Below are 20,970 nucleotides of genomic sequence, written 5' to 3' on the forward strand. Positions count from 1 at the left end.
GGGGATAAAATTAATTCTAGTTAAGCACACAACAGTCAAACAAACGCCAGATATCTTTCGTTCGTTAGTGCATGTATAATGCATGTGCATTTCGTATTTCGATGAAATTTTAAATTTTTTTAAAACGGTTTCCTTTGAATTATCGTTGTTTTTACTGAACAGACGATACTCTATAGTATCATCATGACTTCAAAATGAGACGACAAGAATTAAAAATATTCGCCCAGCGTGGGGCTCGAACCCACGACCCTGAGATTAAGAGTCTCATGCTCTACCGACTGAGCTAGCCGGGCAGACATCCTACGTGTAACAAGATAGAAGTTACTGTACTCCAGTCCAGGTAGAACGCGGACAATTTTTTTAAAAAAGTATTTAATAATAGTTGAATAATGAAAATCTTTATCGGATTGTATAATTATGTAAAAATGGGCTTAAGATAGTCTCATTTGTGATCGTATTCTAAGGCACATAGGTAACAATATGAAACTTCATATTTTAACAATTTGTGTTTAATTTCGTATAAAGCAGCAACATGCGCTTAGTACAAAATATCAGATTTTTCTCGAGAGATCATTGAAACTCTCGTCATACCCAAACAAACATTTGAAAATTGCATGTTTTGGTTCACGGGCGGGTCACACTGAGAAGGGTAGCAAGTGGACTCGCTAATTACACTGGCGTCGCACGGCACGCGAGAACGACAGCTTTACTTTCGCTCCGGAGGAAGGCGTATCCGCATTTTTGCGCCGAGCGGAAATATCACCGCCAGCGGTGGGGACTGAAACCGGTACCTAAGCTGCAGCGACCTGCCACGTTTAACACAGAGACTGCACCTAGCCTCAAGCAGGCCATCGCACTGTCAAAGGCAAATATTTTTGACACTAATTTTATGTCGTAGTCGAGGAATACTGTGTTAAGACGACATAACTCATCAAATCGCCTTTGTTTAAGTGTCATAATTTGTGACAATATCGAGCTCATTGCAAAGAACAAACCCCAAAAATCAGATTGCTACTGTGCCTGGTCGATTCCTGCTCCAAACCATCTAATAAGAAATTCGCTGCGAAGTCTCTATATAAGATAAAAGTGATAAAGATGACGCAGGGAGACTGACACCACATTTCCAAGAAATTCCTTAGTAGACGTTGTTGTTGTTGTTGTTGTTGTTGTTGTTGTAACCGCTGGTGAGATCAGTTTACTCGCAAGTTTTTGTACTTCAGGAATGGAAACTAGAGGAGAGATTTAATAAATTAGAACCAAGTCAATTGAAGGAAACTTTTCACGATTTTTAGTAGCAGGTACTAGTAGATACGGACCTGGTAGCTTATAATTCACATTTAGATTGTGGAATAGAAATGTTGTAGGTTATGTGGTCGAATAATGGCTTCTTTCGCTAACATCTTTGCTGAAAATGGGGGTGCAGCATCTGTCGCTATGGAAACAGACAGATGACCCAGCCTTACTCTGGGACAGATACCGCGATATTTGCACAGCTAACAGAAGTCTATACGATTTTATTTTACAGAAAAATGTCGAGAAAACGCATTAGGACAACAGACAGGGGAAAATGGACTGCAGAAGATCTAATAGAGGCCGTGAGTCTAGTCGAAGTAAATGTAGTGCTAAAAGGAAAGCAGCTCGAAAGAAAAATATACCAGAACGAACATTAAGGAGAAGACTTGCCACGCACAATTTCAAGAAAACAGGGTCTGGACCATCATTATACTTGGTTGAGATTCAGAAAGGAAGTTAGTTGGCCATGTAAAGAAACTGCAAGCATGTGGCTTTGCTCCCAAACCGTCAGACCTCAGGCAAATAGCTTTCAATTTAGCTGATCAGATGGGACTGAAGCTTCTCTCATTTTTAGAACGCAATGCAGACTTAAAACATCAGAAAAGCCACAGCGTTTGGAGTGAACAGAGACGAAGTCAGTTCTTGCTTTGATCTACTGACAAAAACGTTGACAGAAAACGGTCTTTTGGATAAACCAGGTAGTACCTACAACGTAGACGAAACTTGTCTACAGTTACACAATGAGCATTAGAAGGTTGTGGCGGTAAAAGGAAGCAGATGTCCGTGTTATTACTTCTACTGTAAAAGGAGAGTCAATAACAGTTATTGCGGGCTGCAATGGTGAGGGAAATTTCTTACCACCGTACTGTATTTGCAAAGTGCTAAATAAAAAACAAGGCACTAAAGACAACATACCTCCAGGATCAATTGTTATCAGAAGAGAATCCGTTTATGTCAACACTGATATTTTCATGGATTGGTTCAAAAAACACTTGGCCCTGCTCTGCTTCTGCTAGATGGTCATGCCTCTCATATGAATTCTGTCACCCTTTTGGATCTGTCTGTTGAGAACGAAGTGTCGATAGTTTGTTTGCCTAGTCATACAACACACTTTTTTACAGCCACTGGACCGATCATTTTTCAAGCCGCTAAAATCTTCCTTTAAAGAAGCTTTTCATTCACGGATTGTAGCTAATGGAAGCAAAGGAAAAAGTATTACAAGACAGCAGTTTGGATAGTTGCTCTTCAAAACGTGTACTAGTGCTGCAACTGTCCATATTAATGTCCCGGATTTCGAGCTACTGGAATTATCCCGCTTGATAGAGCAGAAATTCCTAACCATGTCTTTGTTTTAGACATTAGTAATACTCAGACTGAGCTCCCAACTACTGAAGATGTCTCTAATGATTTGGTTCCACATCAGCCATCAATATCACCGCCTGAAAAATACTTGTTAACAGGACACCCTTCTGATTGCAAACATTGCACAAATTTGGCTACTGTTCGACCAACTGCGCACGGTAGTTGCCGTTCAACTGAAATCTCAGTGGCTGCTCATGGAAAAACTCCATCAAAATTGCTGGAACAGGTTTCACCTATTCTTGCACTACCTCAGAGAAGTAAATCCAAAAGAAAACATTCAGCAATGAATCTAACATGCGACGAGTTTATAGCAACAAAAAGAAAGAAAAGCAGTGAAGGAAAGAAGAAAGGAAAAGCCGGTGCACAAAAATGTAGCAGCTGAAAGAAATCAAATCCCCAAAACTAGAGGAAAGAAACCTCCAAAGAAACGTCTGTTTGAAGACACAATTTCCTGCGATGAATTAAATTTTGAAGAAAACGAATGTGTAGAGTGCCTTGAACTTCATCAAGAAAAGTCGTCTAGCTCTGACTGGATTCAGCGCGTAGGATGTTCTTGATGGTTTCATGAATCATGCTCTCACTACGAGAACGTGTGTTGTTGTGTGGACGATTTAAAAATAAACATGAAAAACAAAAATCAAAAATGAATGTCATGCTCAATGTCTTTTGCAATTGTCCATCTGCCCCTCTCTTCTGCGGCATCTTGTCTGCCATATAATATTTTTTTTGAAATTTACAAGCCATTGTACGAGTATATCATAAGAATGTTTCTTCGTTATAGATTTTTTTTGTAATACGATCATTTCTGTAACAATAAACAATGTTCAGACCACCAAGCTTGTCTAAATCTATAGCGATTTAAGTGTATATATATTGGTAAGAATTAATTTGAAAAAATATGCGGCTTTTGTCTTGTCTTTACCTTAAGTTTTGGCAATCAGCATGTACCACACTCTGCCCTTATCTGAGCTGGAGAACGGTGTCCCACAAGATAGTGTTTTAATTGTAACTGCCAGCATCACGCCAGAAGTTATATGTCCTGCCCAGTATTGCTTGTTTGTCGACGACTCCTGTGCCTTTTGTTCCTCCTCAAGCCTTTCAACAACAAGTCACCAGTTGCAAGAACGGACAGAGAAGAGGGATCTGAATTCTCGAACGAGAAGTTTGTGTGCCTTCTTTTTAACCGTTCACATTCTGTCTTAAACTTACCTGTGTTGAACATGAGGGATGGTATTCTTAATTTTACAGATACAGTAAGCTTTCTGGGCCCCACGTTTGATTTCTTAACTTACATGGTTGTCACACTTTATGGACCAGGAAAGATGGTCCCTCTAAGCACTCACTATTTTAAGATGTCTTAGTCATAATTCACGGGGAGCAGACCGAATTGTCTTCTCCAGTTTTACAGAACTTCCGTGCGATCTTTGATTGTTTAAAGGTGCATGGTGTATGGGTCTAAAAGACCGTCCCAAACCGATCCTTTGTGATGAGGCTGGTACCACCGCTTCAGATGAGGTGACAACTCTTCATTATACGACAGGTCTATAAACCAATATCCACGCCAACACACCTGCATTCCCTGTTATTGCTCAGCCACCTGTCGAAAGGCTTTTTCACCACCGACAACAAATTTACAGTTTTACAACAACGTGAATTCGCTGTGAAGTATTGACTTTGGAGATGGGTGTCGTTGGTTTTACAGTTTTACGGCAAGGTTGGAGCAGATCTCAAGCTTGGCTCGTACAGAGGCCCAGAATTTTTTTAGACTTAGCGAATTTTAAGACAGATTGCACTCAAGATTTTACGTTTCAGTCTTTTTAAGATTTTAGATAGGCATCACAGTTTTATAGTTGAGAATACTGAAGGTTCCAAACAAGGGAATTCCACTGGTTGATCATTAGTGTTCCCCGATCGTGTCTTCAGGATTCACCTTCCTCGTGGATATACATTATTTACTGCAGAGCTCCATCCGATCCTGAAGGTACGGGAGCAAATGAGGCGTCTTCAGGGGAAACAGTTTGTTACACATCTATCTGATTAGTTCTGATGGTAATAGATTGGTAATTTGTAATTGCGTTAAAGCTAGTAATATTTGTTTTTGTTTCAGTTGTGTAAGTATTAGCACTCAGTCAAATTATATTGCTGGTTAAGAAGCATGCAGATAGATGTAATATGCTCTATAAGGTTCTCGAGCTTGATGTCAAATTTATCTTTCCACGGTTTCAGAAACTTTAATGAGGCTATTCTCCATAAGTGGTGATCGGCGTCGAATGCACAATAAACGATCCGATATGAAACCCAAGAACACTGTAAAGAACTATTACTTTGCTGTTTGTCTATGTAAGACGCATATATTAACCTGAAACCGCACAAACTGTTTTTCCATGAGGTGTATATGTACATCAGATTTTCAAGTGGAGCCAAGATGTGGTATTTAATGTTTTGCGGAATTGCATAAAACTACCAGTTAGACATTATTGTCAGTTTTTCAATTTTTCAGTAATAATATTTTAATCGCCAGATATACAGTTACGGCATAATCTGTTCTAGAGGTTGACTGTGCAATTTTATTCCAGTCTATTGTAATAAGTACGAGTACTTGCACTAAGAAGAGCAATTGAAATAACAAGTTCACGAGTAAAATAACTACAAATTAAGTCACACTTCGGCGTAAAATCATTTATCCTATCGGTTGAAAGTGAAAGGCACGCAATACCGTTTCCGCGACGAATGATTTCGTAACTCTTGCAATTAGAGAATATATTCTTCCTAGAATTTGGCATCGATAAGCCTAGCGTGGTAAGAAAGACAAAAGATGTTGGCTGGCTTCTTAGTAGTACCTGTATTACAGTAAAACAGAAAGTTATCGGTAAATGCGGTGTTGATGATGTATCGTAACGTAACAGCTACTGTTACTGTGATTACATGCACTCTTTGACTACATTTGTAAACATGTTTTCTCTATACTTTGCTACAAGGTACGGCAAGAATCTAGTGAGCGTGCTTTTCTGTACTAAAAAGTCCATTATCCCACCAGCTCCACCATCACTCTCTTTGAGCGTCGCAGATGTGATTTTCTACAGAAATGTCACGCTGGTGTTCAGCCGCTTTACGTCAGCACAGAAACGTGTATCTCTGGTAAAGAGCTTCATTCAATGATACGTGATTTTACCAGCGTACAGCCAACACTTATTGATTTCCATCAGTTGTACCTTTCTATCTCACAAAGAAAAGGACGTTGGAATCGTGAATAATTGTGAAGTTAAATGACTGTTTCATTCGCAATACTTCATTGCGCACTGCCTTGCAGTTAACTTTTGTGTGTTACTGTTCTTGAAAATTGATAATTAAATCAGCGTAGTCACTATCACAATGAAATTTGTGATTATCAAAGATTCTTTTCTGTTTTCATCTAGTATCACAGTAATCCTTTGCAAAAAGATAGTGCCAGAAACATTCAGACTATATATGGCGTTAGGGGTAAAGATACCAATATTGTGATAACTGGAACCTTAGTATGTATCCGCTCCAGTGTGTTGGTTGTTTTTTTCTTTCCATCTAATAGTCTTCCTGCAAACACGTTACATAACTTACTACGAGCCGTGTTCTACACGACTGTGACTGCGCCACGAAGTGGTCTACGCCTGTCAGTATACACAGGTCAGCCAGGACATCATGACCACCTTCCTAATAACCGGCATGTCCAACTTTGGCAGAAAGTTTCATAATTTCCGGGGAGAGGGGCGATCAGCTCTGACGCCACATTCAATCACATCCCAGATGTGTGCGATCGGGTTCAGATCTGGTGATCTGGGGCAGCCAGCACATCAGTTGGATCTCGCCACTATGTTCCGCGGACCACTCAGTCACACTCTTGGCCTTGTGACATGATGCATTATCTTGATAAAAAATGCCACGGCCCTCGGGAAATATGAGAGTCACGGAGGGGTGTACATGGTCTGCAACTAGTGTACGATACTCCTTGGGCGTCATGGTGCCTTGCACGAGCTCCACTGGACCATGGATGCCCACATGAATGTTCCCCAGAGCCTAATGGAGCAGACGCCAGCTTGTCTCCGTCCCGTAGTACAGGTGTCAAGGAGCTGTTCCCTCCAAGACGAAGGATTCGTGCCCTTCCATCGGCGTGATGAAGAAGGTATCGGGATTCATCAGACCATGCAACGCTGTGCCACTACACTAACGTCCAGTGACGATGGTCGCCTGCCCATTTCAGTCGTAGTTACCGATGTCACTGTGCTAACATTGTCACCTTTGGTAAAACTCAGATCGATTGCGCCCCTTCCCCATTCTACAAACGGACAGCACGCTCACTGATATTACATGCACCGAGCGTGTGTCTGACTGGCAGTCATTCCTCGCTAGGTGACGCTGCTAGGTCGGTGGTCATAATGTTCTGACTGATCAGTGTAGACTGTTAGTTTTGTTTCCACGCGTCGGCACTTTAGTACCTGACAAGCTGCCCAGCGGTAAATAAACATTAATGGCTTCCTTTGCCACACGTATTTTGAGATACTAACCAACGTAAAAACAGCTATAATTCTTAGTCTGCAAATGAAGTAAATACCGATGTAATATTGTTTATTACACTGCCCTCAGTCATCAATAGAAACATCTGCGCCCGCATCTCGTGGTCGTGCGGTAGCGTTCTCGCTTACCACGCCCGGGTTCCCGGGTTCGATTCCCGGCGGGGTCAGGGATTTTCTCTGCCTCGTTTTGGCTGGGTGTTGTGTGCTGTCCTTAGGTTAGTTAGGTTTAAGTAGTTCTAAGTTCTAGGGGACTGATCACCATAGATGTTAAGTCCCATAGTGCTCAGAGCCATTTGAACACATTTTAGAAATATGTGCAATAACACCCCTAATACTCTGTATATCACAAGCTTGTCCCTCTGTGGTTATTTGACACTCCTGAGTATTTTCCTGGCTTTATTCAAGTGTTGCTTATTATGTGTTGACACTTTTGTTTGTTGTTAGATTTTGCCCTTGTCTAAAATGTGTTCATTGAAAATAAATTATTTCTTTTTGCTACCCTTGTGAGAAGCAGCCATTCATTGCCCAGGTTTGACCTTCGTAAGTGTCAAGTTAACGTGTTGGTATACCATAAGTTGATAGGTTCACGAATGGCTCAGACTTCTTGATACCACAAATCTTTCACGCAATCAGGGACACACGCAGCTCGTACTGGCAGAATACCTACATTTTACACGCCATGAGTCATCGAAACGTCAAAATGTTGGAATACGGTATCTCAGAAAGATAATATGCCAACATATAATGCAAGGGATGCGCGGAATCCCATCAAATTGAAACTAGGTGCCTCATATCTCCCTAACGACAGATAAGTAAAATTGTGAGCAGATGGTTTAAGCATCCACATCTACATCTATGTGATTACTCTGCTACTCACAATAAAGTGCCTGGCAGAGGGTTCAATGATCCACCTTCATGCTGTCTCTCTACCGTTCCACTCTCGAACGGTATGCGGGAAAAACGAGCACTTAAGTTTTTCCGTGCGAGTCCTGATTTCTCTTATTTTACCGTGATGATCATTTCTCCGTATGTAGGTGGGTGCCAACAGAATGTTTTCGCAATCGAAGGAGAAAACTTGTGATTGAAATTTCATGAGAAGATCCCGTCGCAACGAAAAACGCCTTTGTTTTAATGATTGCCACTCCAATTCACGTATCATGCCTGTGACACTAACTCCCCTATTTCGCGATAATACACAACGAGCTGCTATTCTTTGTACTTTTTCGATGTCATCCGTCAGTCCCACCTGATGCGGATCCCACACCTCGCAGCAGTACTCCAGAATAGGGCAGACAAGCGTAGTGTAAGCAGTCTCTTTGGTAGACCTGTTGCACCTTCTAAGTGTTCTGCCAATGAATCGCAGTCTTTGGTTTGCTCTACCCACAATATTATCTATGTGATCGTTCCAATTTAGGTAATCCCTAAGTATTTAGTTGAATTTACAGCCCTCAGATTTGTGTGACTTATCGCGTAATCGAAATTTAGCTGATTTCTTTTAGTACTCATGTGAATAACTTCGCACTTTTCTTTATTCAGGGCCAATTGCCACTTTTCGCACCATACAGAAGCACGACTAAGTTTGTTTCCAGAGGTCTTCTATCCCATCTCAAACTGACTGCTTGCACCTTGCGACCTAGTATTATTCCGGGCATCTATCTTAGCACTACAGTGTTGTCAGTGGATAGCGCTAGGGTTATCCTTGTCCGGAACACGCAAATTGAAATCTCGTAACGTGCTTTCCAGAGTGTATTCAGTCTAGTGTTGTGGATCGCCAGGGTCAGTGGCCGACAGGTGTAGCTGGGCTGAACTTTTTCCGTCCACAGTGCGTGGGCCACTGCAGATGCGTATCTGCAGTGATTCGTTACGCCCGAGGGAAGCTTTCTGCAGCCGCTAGCTACGGAGACTTCCTGTTTTCTACGACGTTCGCCGCCAAACCTGTTCACCTTTCATCCCGTCGCTAGAGCGGACGAGCTGGAAAATCCGCAAGGGCGCGGACCCTCTTCTTTGCCAAACCTAACCTCTCACATACTTGTGTGTTTCCGCAAACTCTACACGTAAGCGTTTCGTAATCGTGTAGTTCCGTCACCTGCGGTCTGCGAGTCCTCAGTGGCGAAATTGCAGTCATTATTGGATATACAGAGTGAACCAGAACTCCAACGACAAATTTTCAGTGTTTGTTCAGAGGTAACTTCTGAAAGTATTGGTATAAGGGACCCACGATCTCCGGCGTATCATTACACAGTTATTGTACTCCATGTGAATTCGTGTCCCAATTAGTTTTGCATCTGTGTCCAACTGAAAATAGTGCACAACAGTGCAAATGTCGACGGTATACTATGTGTATCTTGTTTCCATTCTCTCACGGTACCTTTTGTTGACAACAGGCAAGATCTATATGGTGACTAAAGTGGAAACTGACTATGATTTAAGGAAAAGTGTGAGTTCATTCACATGACTGCTACCAGAAATCCGTGAAATTTCGGTTTCACGATAAATCAGACAAATCTAAAAGCCGTCAGTTCAACTAAAATGTAAATGTAAATGTGTGACTAGGGCCTCCCGTCGGGTAGACCGTTCGCCGGGTGCAAGTCTTTCGATTTGACGCCACTTCGGTGACTTGCGCGTCGATGGGGATGAAATGATGATGATTAGGACAACACAACACCCAGTCCCTGAGCGGAGAAAATCTCCGACCCAGCCGGGAATCGAACCCGGGCCCTTAGGATTGACCTTCTGTCGCTCTGACCACTTTTTTTTTTTTTTTTTTTTTTGTTCGATAATGTTTGTTGCGTTTGGTCTGGGCGGGCGTCATAGGACATCCGTTCAAGTTGATCGTTGATTCCTTTACCCGGTTTTTTTATTACAGAGGGCCAGCGCCTCTCTGGCCGAACACACTAAGTTACGGTGCCGGCGTATCACTCAGCTACCGGGGTAGGACAGTTCAACAAAATACCTAGGAATTACAATTACGAACAGCTTAAATTGCAACGATCACATACGTAATGTTGTGGGGAAGGCAAACCAAAGGCTACGTTTTACTGGCAGAACAGTCAGACTAAAGAGATTGCCTACACTGCGCTTGTCCGTCGTGCACTAGAGTATTGCTATGCATTATGGGAGCCTCACCAGATAGGTTTGACGGAGGACATCGAAGAAGTCCAAAGAAAGGCAGCTCGTTTTGTATTATCGCGAAATAGAGGAGAGATTGTCATGGATATAATTGGCTGGTCGGGGTGGCAATCATTAAAACAAAGGCGTTTTTCGTTAGGATGAGATCTTTTCACAAAAAATTAAATCACCAGCTTTGTCCTCAGTACGAGAAACTATTTTATAGTTGCCAACTTACATAGGGGGAAATGATCATCGTAATAAAATAAGACACCCGAGCTCGTACGGTGAGATTTAAGTCACCATTTTTCCCACGCGCTGCCAGACGGTAGAGCAGTAGACGAAAGGTTTGATGGCGGTTCGAAGAACCCTCTGCCAGGCACTTAACTGTGAACTACAGAGTAGTCATGTAGATGTAGATGTCGTAATGCCCTCTTTAACGCGTTGCCCTGAAGTTTGGATTCGGTCCTGGGAGCAGTGTTAAGTTGTACGTTAACACTGATATGCAGCAGTAATATGAATAGGTTTACTGACGAAGAGTTAGCCAATATGCACCTCGTGTGTGGGTCAACTAAATGCAATGGACGAATGACACTACGACGCTATGCCGAGCTGTTCTTGCACCGACGATAACCACATCAGTGTACTTTTCCGGCGGGGGCCGTTATATTGTGTTGCACGTTTTCGTTGTAGCATATTGCAGGCTTCTTCACTGTTGTCAGGGTGTTTTCAGAGAAACAATGGTGATTGCGGTAACAAATCGACCACGTCATAATTACGTTATTACTCTGTAACGAGCCGCCAGAGACCGTTGGTTAGGGATGGAGGTTATTGCTGAAACAACGGGTTTTCAGTTATATCACTTCTTTTTTCAAAGCCAGTTCAAGCGGTGCGTTAAACCGCTCAAAGTAACGAATTTTTGAAATAACCGACTTTCGGTTGTTTATTCTTATTATTTCCTGTAATAAATGTAGAACTCTAACAAAAGCTGAAAAATTTTGACTCCCTCAGTTTCAAGACACACAGAATCGTAATACTAAATTAAATAGGCAAATAAAAGGAAACTTAGTCCGTCCATCGTTCGCTGTTTTATATCGGGAAGGGATAAGTGGTTGAATATTACAAAAAATAGCTAGCACTCTCATGTTAATTCTAATTTTTTGAAACTCTGTTCAAAAATCATGTTGTAATCGAGGATCTAACCACAGTTTGGACCTTAGGAATAATCAATGGTAAGGGGTGAAAACTGAGGTTGAAGAACTTTATTTTTCGTGTTAATTTGTCCAGTTTCAAGGGCTACAGCAGATAAAAGCACATTGCTTATTCACCGGAAAGAGATCAGCTACTTTCAATTTTCATTGTAAACTATGATTGAATTGTTAAGTTATAAGTTTTCTTCTTATATAATGTCACAAGTTTGACTCCTCCAATTCTTAATCTTTTAAAGTAAATGAAGCATTATAGGCGTGTTTCATTGGTACTGCACTTCGTAAAATACTTGCACACTAAGGATGGTGCCATTCTGCAGTAAGAATGGTTCAAATGGCTCTGAGCACTATGGGACTCAACTGCTGAGGTCATTAGTCCCCTAGAACTTAGAACTAGTTAAACCTAACTAGCCTAAGGACATCACAAACATCCATGCCCGAGGCAGGATTCGAACCTGCGACCGTAGCGGTCTTGCGGTTCCAGACTGCAGCGCCTTTAACCGCACGGCCACTTCGGCCGGCTCTGCAGTAAGACTAATGTCCAACCACGACAGCGTGAAACTGCCATATAGGCCAGATGAGGCAAGTCTCGCACACTGCATGGATTCGTGTACAATCCAGTGGACTACGCCACATGGTAACAGTACATTACTGTCTCAGCAATGGTATACCAGTTCTTATGTCATGTGTTTGTTGTTCGTTTTTGTCGCCATCGTTATTAAAATAGCTCTGATCACTCCTCTTCCCATTTTCTATAATAACGCAATATTTCAAAGTAATCGAAATTTTACGAACAAAAATTACTCGTTTTTTTTTTAAAAAAAAGGTTTATTTAAAAACCAAAAATGTTAGCACTGTTGCCATGGATAATCGATATTTCGATGTTTTTTCCTGGTTATAAGTAAAAAACAAAAAAAATATCTATTGTAACCGAGACCAGACAAATACCGAAAAATACCAGTTATTTAGAACGAAAATAACGGTATGGGTTTTAACCGGTCGATTTTTCCCGCTCCTACTGTTCGTCCCTTGCACCAAAATACTCAGAAGATAACTTGAACAGCCTCTGAAAGTTTGTCACTAGAGTGCTGGTTGGCTCTGTACTCGCATATATTTAATTTAATCCGTTACAGTTAGCACCCTCCCGAGCAACTGAAAGAGAGGTAGCTACTGTGCCCGCGCCAGGAGAATTCGGGACAGATCGTAGGGATGTCAGCTGGCGCCGACATTACAGCAACACAACTGCCAACAATGGCCCACTTACCATGCTAACTATGAGGCAGCTGATGTTTGTCGCTGGGTCCTGGCTGCTCGTGCTTGCACATGCGCACGGGACACTTCCATCTTACCGCGCTCTTGTCCCTTTCACAGCAGACAAGTCACGGTACGACCACAGTAGTAATCACACGCGACAAAACGTAAGCAACCCCTTACAGACATCACGCTAATTCTTTGCAAACTCACCTCTAGCTTCGATAATGGTCTCGATTTGGCGAGGAAGAGATTCCAAAAGTCCCTTCACCATACTCAGCTGAAGCTGTAGATCTGGCTGATGCTGTAGATCTATCAGTTTACGAGGATGTTGACTGCTACGTATAATCTGCTGTTTCAAATAGTCTCACACCTTTTTAATGGAATTAAAATCTGAAGATCAGGCGGGACATTCTAGGTACGAAAGGGTGCCCAGTGTTCGGCAAACCAGGAACGTATGTGTTCTGTCCTGTGAACACGCCTTTGTCTTATTGGAAGACAGATGTATCGGTTGATATTCACAATAACCAGAATGAACGGGCCCAAGTGCGGACATGTCCGAAAGAACAGACACTGTTTTGATCCTGCAGCCACCATGAATCGAGACACAAAGGAATTAAAGACATTAGCTGCCAATAGGCTTTGATTCGTGTCAGCGGTGCAAGTTGAAAATTTGTGCTAGACTGGGATTCAAACTTGGGTCTCCTGCATTGACCACTACGCCATCCGGACACAGTGGCCACCACAACCGCACAGACTATCCAAGTACACCGCCCGTCAGACCCAAATTTTCAACTTACACCACACACTGCTGATGTAGTGCTCCTGCTCATTGCGTCATTATTCGCGGCATCTCGCCGATTCTAGTAAGAGTTCGAGCTTGGCGTGTATCTGCACTGAAGGGATCATTGGCTGTCTCTTCTTTCGGACATGTCCGAAAGAACAGTCAACCACCTACGTAGCGATGACGACCAATGACCCATAGGGGCCGGCCGGAGTGGCCGAGTAGTTCTAGGCGCTACAGTCTGGAACCGCGCGACCGCTACGGTCGCAGGTTCGAATCCTGCCTTGGGCATGGATGTATGTGATGTCCTTAGGTTAGTTAGGTTTAAGTTGTTCTAAGTTCTAGGGGACTGATGACCTCAGAAGTTAAGTCCCATAGGGCTCAGAGCCATTTGAACCACTTTTTTGTGATCCCTAGGGTGCAGATGCATACCATTCTCGAACTGTCACGGGAATCGGCGGAATGCCGCAAGTAACGAGGCTAATCAACAGGGGCACTTCGTCAGTAGTGTGAGGTATAAGATTTGTGTCTGCCCGGAGGCGTGCTAGAGTAGTTCATGCAGCTGTGGCGGCTACTCCGGGGGTCTCATTCTGCCTTGGCCGCCAAGCAAGCATGTCATTGTTTACGTATTCGCTCCTCTGCAGCGTCGCAACTGTTGGAGAGTTTATTGCATCAGTGGTGTTTGTGCCTTTGTGTGTGTGACATCGTCGTTGTCTCGTTTCGTCCTTCGATCGGTGTGCGTGCGTGTGTGTGTGTGTGTGTGTGTGTGTGTGTGTGTGTGTGTGTGTGTGTGACAGTGGACTAGTTCGCTCCTGTTTGTTTGTCATGGCGTCCAAGAGTGTTTCACGGAAAGGTACTGTAAGTTTCTGGTTTGACAAGTCGAGGCGTAACGTGCAGCTCCGTTCTGTAGAAATCCATGACTGGTTGGTTGATACTTGTCATGTTGCTTCGAACCAAGTGCATGCTGCCTATTTTGATACTGAGAATTATGTTTTCCTTGCGAAATTTGTAGATCACCTACAAGTAGACAAGTTCCAGTTCGAGCATAGTACACAGGTTCCCTTCCGGCATAGAGATTGTTCGGTCAATATGGTGCTGCTTGCGAATGCGGCCATTGAATATACGAACGTTAGAATATTTAGTATTCCTCTGTAGGTAGATGATATTTACCTTAAGCAAGTGTTGGCCCAATACGGTGACGTGAGAGGCATTCACCGGGAGCGTTGGTCAAGTCAACTCAAGCTACAATGTTATAGCGCCATGCGTTCTGTGGAACTGCAAATCAAAACAATATTCCGCCTGATTTGCAAGTTTGTTTCTATTGCAATCATGTTACGTGCAGAGGACAGCTGGGGACCTGTTTTCTGTGCAACGAATGTGGCCATCTCCGAATTACCTGCCCGCGGAGAGTTTGTTTTACGGTCTTCCTTGGAACAGCGCCGCAAGCTAATGTTTGCTGACCTTGTCCCCTCTAGTAACAAACTTGGGGCTATATCTTCCCTCATTTCCTGAGATCGTCCGACAGTTGCCACTATCACTGGGGTGATTTTCCGCAGTGGCAAACAGTCTAGTGTGGCACCACTTGGCCCTGGCGAGTTGGAGATCGGGGAGTCAATATCAGGTATTCCTGCTGCTGCGGGGGTGGTTCCTGTGGCGGCGGCCCGGAGCAAGTGTGTGGCGGAGTTGTCTCGTTCGCAGCCTTCACCACAGGTCCACCCGATAACACACGAATGCCCTCCGTTCACCTGTCTGCTCTCGACGATGGAGATCGGTATTTGCCGCTTATTGCGACTCCCGTTGAGGAAGCTGTTACTCCAGAGTTGCCTCTTGCTGTCTCTGAAATTCACTCTGATTGTCCTCCATCAGCGAGTGGCATGCCTTGCAGCGTGATCCTTCTGTAGGGCAGGCCTCGGACCATGGGCAGTCACAGATTGATACGGATGTCGTGCAAGATCCGCCTACGCCGCTTACTGCAGAGGCTATTACGCCTCGCAGCCGGCTTAAACAACGTGCACAGCCGAAACGTGTAGCGGCGCGAAAAGCAACCAAGGGTAAAGATTCAATTGGGACCGGTTTGGATCTCCGCTCCTCTCGGATTAGTTATTGGCCTCCGGGCGATTGGTGGAATAGACATGCTGCTCTGTTGTTTTGTGGTTTTCCCTTTGACTCATGGGTCAGGAGTATATATTTGTCACACTAAATGTTAACAGTGTGGTTTGAGAGCGGCGCCTAGCTTCGCTGCGTCAGTTTATATATGACTTCTGTACAGATATAGTTTTCTTGCAAAAGGTTTTATTTACCAGATTCACTCTTCCTGGATTTCGCACTGTTTTTAATGTGGTGCCTGAATTTTCTACAGGAACTGCCTTATTCTTTCGAGAAGTCATTCCAACTGATGAGGTAGAGGTTCTTGTATCTGGCAGAGGAATAGACTGTAGACTTTTTGACCTCGCCATGGTTGTCTGATATGCTCCGTCTGGTGCTGGTCACACAGTGGAAGATTCGCTTTTTTATAATGTATTACGTAGGATTCCTCAGATTCTGCTGTAGGGGGGTGATTTAAACTGTCTCCGGCGTTCTGTTGATGTCTCCCCATTTTAATTATTGTCGAGATGTAATCGAGATGATACTCACTATTCAATTGAAGGATATTTGGGAGCGTAAATATCCGACGTTGGTTAAATTTATGCATTTTAGTGTGAATTGTAGTAGCAGGGTTGGCCGATTCTATTTATCGGATTGGATGAGCGATCGCATTCTTGCAGTCGACGTTATCCCTGCTAGCGTTTCTGATCACTGTGCTTTGGCCACCACTCTTCAACTTGATCGGCAAGCGGGGAAACTATTCCATTCCCAGTGGATGTTAAATGTCGCCACTCGCCAGATCCTTCTCTCGGTGATGTGATACACGATGTGTGTAAGCGTAGTCTTCGATCCGCTGTGAGGTATTATACAATTCTGGAACGATGGACTGCCCTAGATAAATCGAAGCTCCGTTAAACTTTGATTACTTATTGTGCTGCTAGGGCGAGGGATTTTGGGTGCAATCGAGAATTTTATTATTCTCTCTTGCGTGACTTGTATGACGGCGCGGATCTCGCTCCTCTGCGGATTGTAGATGTACATTGTATAAAAGCAAAGTTGTTGCAGTTGAAGCCGCGGCATATGCAAGAGTTGCAGGTACGATTGAAACCACGATCACTAGTAGCGGAGCATTTGTCTTCGTTATAACATTTGCTTCGACATGAAGCTCGACATCGCCGCTCCTGCTTTTCTTCTCTTACAGCAGCTAACGGCCGTCAGCTAACAGCGCAAGCTGACGTACTTTACGCCTTACAACAGTGCTATGTGAATCCTTACGACGCAGATAAGCCCACACATAACGACCCGGCTATTGAGACCCTAGGTTCGCCACTCACGCCTGAGCAGAAAACCGAATTCTTGGCCATCTTTCACCCAGATCTTATTGTTACTTCTCCTTCTCACAAATCACCAGGTACTGGTGGGCTCCCCAAGCAACTTTATGTGCGATTTTGGCCCCTCCTGTGCGTCAAATTTACGTCCATGTTGAACGAGGTGATCAGGGAACAGTTGTGCCCTCTCCATTCAAGGTGGGGAAAACTTTGTTGATACGTGAACATCCTGGTCGTAATACTGTTGATAATTTTCGTCCTCTCAAGTTACTGAATTTCGATTATAAGACAGTGGCGAGGGTGGTAAATCGCAGGCTTTCTGTCTTCAAATGGCTCTGAGCACTATGGGACTTAACATCTGAGGTCATCAATCCCCCAGAACTTAGAACTACTTAAACCTAACTAACCTAAAGACATCACTCACATCCATGTCCGAGGCAGGATTCGAACCTGCGACCTTAGCGGTCGCGCGGTTCCAGACTGAAGCGCCTAGAACCGCTCGGCAACAACGGCCGGCGCTTTCTGTCTTGCCGGCAGTTGTTGTTGGCGAATGTCAGAGATGTCCCCCTGGTCGCTCTATTCTTACCCCTGTGGCCGAATACTGTGACGTGGTTTCCATTGCTGCCGTTTCTTCTGTCCATTGTGCCTTTGCCTTTTTGGATTTTGATAAAGCTTTCGATTGTGTAAATCATGACTTTATGCTTCCAATTTTGGAGATGATCAGGTTTACTGTTGAGGCTCGTAGAGTGTTATCGAACATGTTCACTGGCATTTCAGCTTCGGTAGCTGTGAATGGGCAACTGACGCTCCCGACTCCCATCCGTCGGGGAGTGCCACAGGGGAGTTCGCTCTCGATGTCTTTGTTTGCCTTTTCTATGGAGCCACTGCTTCGAAAGGTTGCGTCCCAGCTTCAGGGTTGGATGCTTTCTGGAAGGATCCTTGCTGTTCGCGTGTACGCTGATGTGATGGTTTTATTCCGTCGACGTGCAGAGATACGTCTGCTGAAGGTGATCATCGATGATTATTGCTGTGTCTTGGAAGCGCGACTTAGAGGGCAAAAGAAAACTCCTTAATTTACGGTGTTTCAATGGAGCAGTAACCACGTGGACCTCTGCTGTGGAACATCACACGACACTAGGAGCTGTTATTGGTCGCTGCCCCCTCCAAATAGCGACTCTCAATTGGAAATCGGTTACTGAAACGATTCAGGGGGCACTACTGGAACATGAATGTTGTTCCCTTACCCTTCTTCAGAAGGTACGAATTTTGAATTCGTATGTGTTGTGCGATGTGTTGTGCGATGTATGTGTTGTGCAAGGCCTATTACATCGCACAACTTTCCCCGCTTCCCTCTATGGTGGCTAAGAAAGTGAAACAGATGTCTCGTCGCTTTTTATGGGAGGGTCATATCTTCAAGTTGTGATACGAGATTGTGATGAAGCCACGTTCCCTCGGCGGACTGGGCCTTTCTGACATTAGGAGAAAGGCGTCTGTCTAATACGTTCGGCGCGCCATTTTGACGATTACTCAGGATTTACATACTTTTACGTCTCGGCTGCTCACATTAATGTGTCTAGCGAGTCTTGATTCCCCTGTTGATGTTGGTCGTCTGCATTTGAAGCTGAGACCCATTCGAGAGTTCAACCTAGCTGTGAGCCATTAGGGGGATGACGTGTTGCTGCGGCCGGTGCTCGCGACCAAGTTTTTGTTCACCTGCTGGGAAAGGACTCCACGCCCCAATCCGGTTGAACGATTATCACCGCATATTTTCTGGAAAACCTTATGGGCCAACATCATCCTCCCGGTTCTATCAACGGCAGCGGCCTCCTCCTGGTACAGGTGGTCAACAATTTGATTTCCACCAAAGAGCGTCTATATCGTTTTGGGATTAGTGACACGGATAAATGCAGTAGGTGTTCGTCCCTAGATACGATGCAGTATCGGTTTACTTGTCGTGGTCAACTAGCAAACTTGTCGCGACTCCGGAAGAAATTGGCTTCCCACACTCGCTCTGTTAAAGCTGCATATTCCACTGATATCATTTTGCGGCCGGCTACTTCTTTTTTTCCGAGGACAAAGACTAATTCTGTAATTTAGCTGGTTGATCATTTTGTGCATTTTCTAGTTACTGGTGGAGGAGATGATGCCCATTTGGCTTTCCGAGAGTTTATGTCCACGGCTTAGTGGTCCTTCTTGCAACTGCCCCAATTTCGAGTGGGCTAACATACTGAATCTTGCGTTTCAAAGACAGGGCGTTGGATAGTTCCAGCAGCAGCTGCTGGCCTCATTGTGCTTTTGTATTCTCGACTCTGCTTTTCCTGTGTATTCCTTCCTTTCGCCTATCGGTATTATTTTTGGAAACTTACACAACAGCAAATAAAAAAAGGGAAATATTAAACTATGTGAGGGAGCAGTTCAGGCCTCGGGAGTCGACCCGCGCCCACCTTGCCTCCACTAGCTTGAAGCTGGCTGTGATCATTATTGCTGCCTTTTTGTAAAATGTATTTCCTGTTTGCACGAATATTCATGTACTTTTGTTGAGCATTTTCTAATTAATTCTGATTTCCTACATTTACTCTGTGTCATACTCATGTTTGTGAACATTATTTCGGTGTAGGTTAATATTACATGTCACCTACTCAATAAATTCCTGTTATTTTTTTTTTAAAAATGACGTAGTTGTCAGCCTGTCTGCCTAGTAAGTAGGAGACCCTGGCTCGAATCCCAGTCTGGCACTAATTTTTATTTTGTCAAAAATGGTTCTGAGCACTATGGGACTCAACATCTGAGGTCATCAGTCCCCTAGACTTAGAACTACTTAAACCTAACTAACCTAAGGACATCACACAGCCGGCCGCGGTGGTCTAGCGTTTCAGGCGCTCAGTCCGGAACCGCGCGACTGCTACGGTCGCAGGTTCGAATCCTGCGTCGGGCATGGATGTGTGTGACGTCCTTAGGTTAGTTAGGTTTAAGTAGTTCTAAGTTCTAGGGGACTGATGACCACAGATGTTAAGTCCCATAGTGCTCAGAGCCATTTTGACATCACACACGTCCATGCCCGAGGCAGGATTCGAACTTCATTTTGTCCCACTGATATAAATCAACGCCCACTGGCAGGTGCTGTCTATAATTCCTTTGTGCTGATCTCCATGCCTGTATCGTTTGGAAACGGGCAAAACTTCGACTCGCTGGATTACACTACACACCTGCAATCAGACACTGTCCATTTTCTATGTTGTTTGACCCAGTGGAGACGAGTAGCTTTATGTGTCGCTGTGGGAACAGCCCTTTTTCGAGGTAACAGATTTCAGATATCCGTTACACCCGGTAACCTTCGCAGTGTTCGCTCGGAAACTGGAGGAGCAGTTCCTGTCGGGTTTGAAGCCGATTGTCATTGCCGAAACGTAACACTTCTCACCGGTCCCTGTCGGTTAGGATCTTTTTATGATCACTGTACTTACGCCGTGTTACGTGACAGCGTAACACGATGAATAGTCTGCACTGATACACAAACAAATCGGTTAGCTTCATGCTTGATATGGTTATGAGCACGTCCAAACACGATAGCTCCTTTCTGCCATTTTGTCACGTCTCCTCACCTTACAGCATTGATACCATATGCTTGTCTGGCTCATACACACCACTTCACTGCTATGACATACGCCAGCGGTGTATGGTCATTGGACAGTACGGTAACTGTTCCACATGATCTACAGCGCTACAGAGAGATCAGTGTGCTCTTTTACGGGAGTGACAAATATTTCATCTGGAGAGCTTAAGTGTTCAAATGTATTATGGTCCTTCGCGATGAGCTAATTACAATTCGTATTACTCGAACACAGCCGCAAGAACTTGGATTATTTGGACGAAAATTTAATGCATATTAAATTCTGTTTAGTGAAAAAGTTCATAGAAAATGTCTCAACCGATCACATTTTTTGTATTATTATTATTATTATTATTCTGATGGCTGTGTCTTACTGCAATCTTCCACACTAAGCCCA

General features: G+C 43.9%; 1 non-coding gene across 1 annotated transcript; it reads right to left on the reverse strand.

Annotated features, from left to right (window-relative positions):
- Positions 1–220: 220 nt before the first annotated feature.
- Trnak-cuu lies at positions 221–293 on the reverse strand. Its single transcript has one exon. It is a non-coding gene; the product is annotated as a tRNA-Lys (tRNA).
- Between the last annotated feature and the right edge of the window lie 20,677 nt (positions 294–20,970).

This window comes from Schistocerca americana, unplaced genomic scaffold (genome assembly GCF_021461395.2).
Source record: "Schistocerca americana isolate TAMUIC-IGC-003095 unplaced genomic scaffold, iqSchAmer2.1 HiC_scaffold_15, whole genome shotgun sequence".
In the NCBI taxonomy this organism is placed as follows: Eukaryota; Metazoa; Arthropoda; class Insecta; order Orthoptera; family Acrididae; genus Schistocerca; species Schistocerca americana.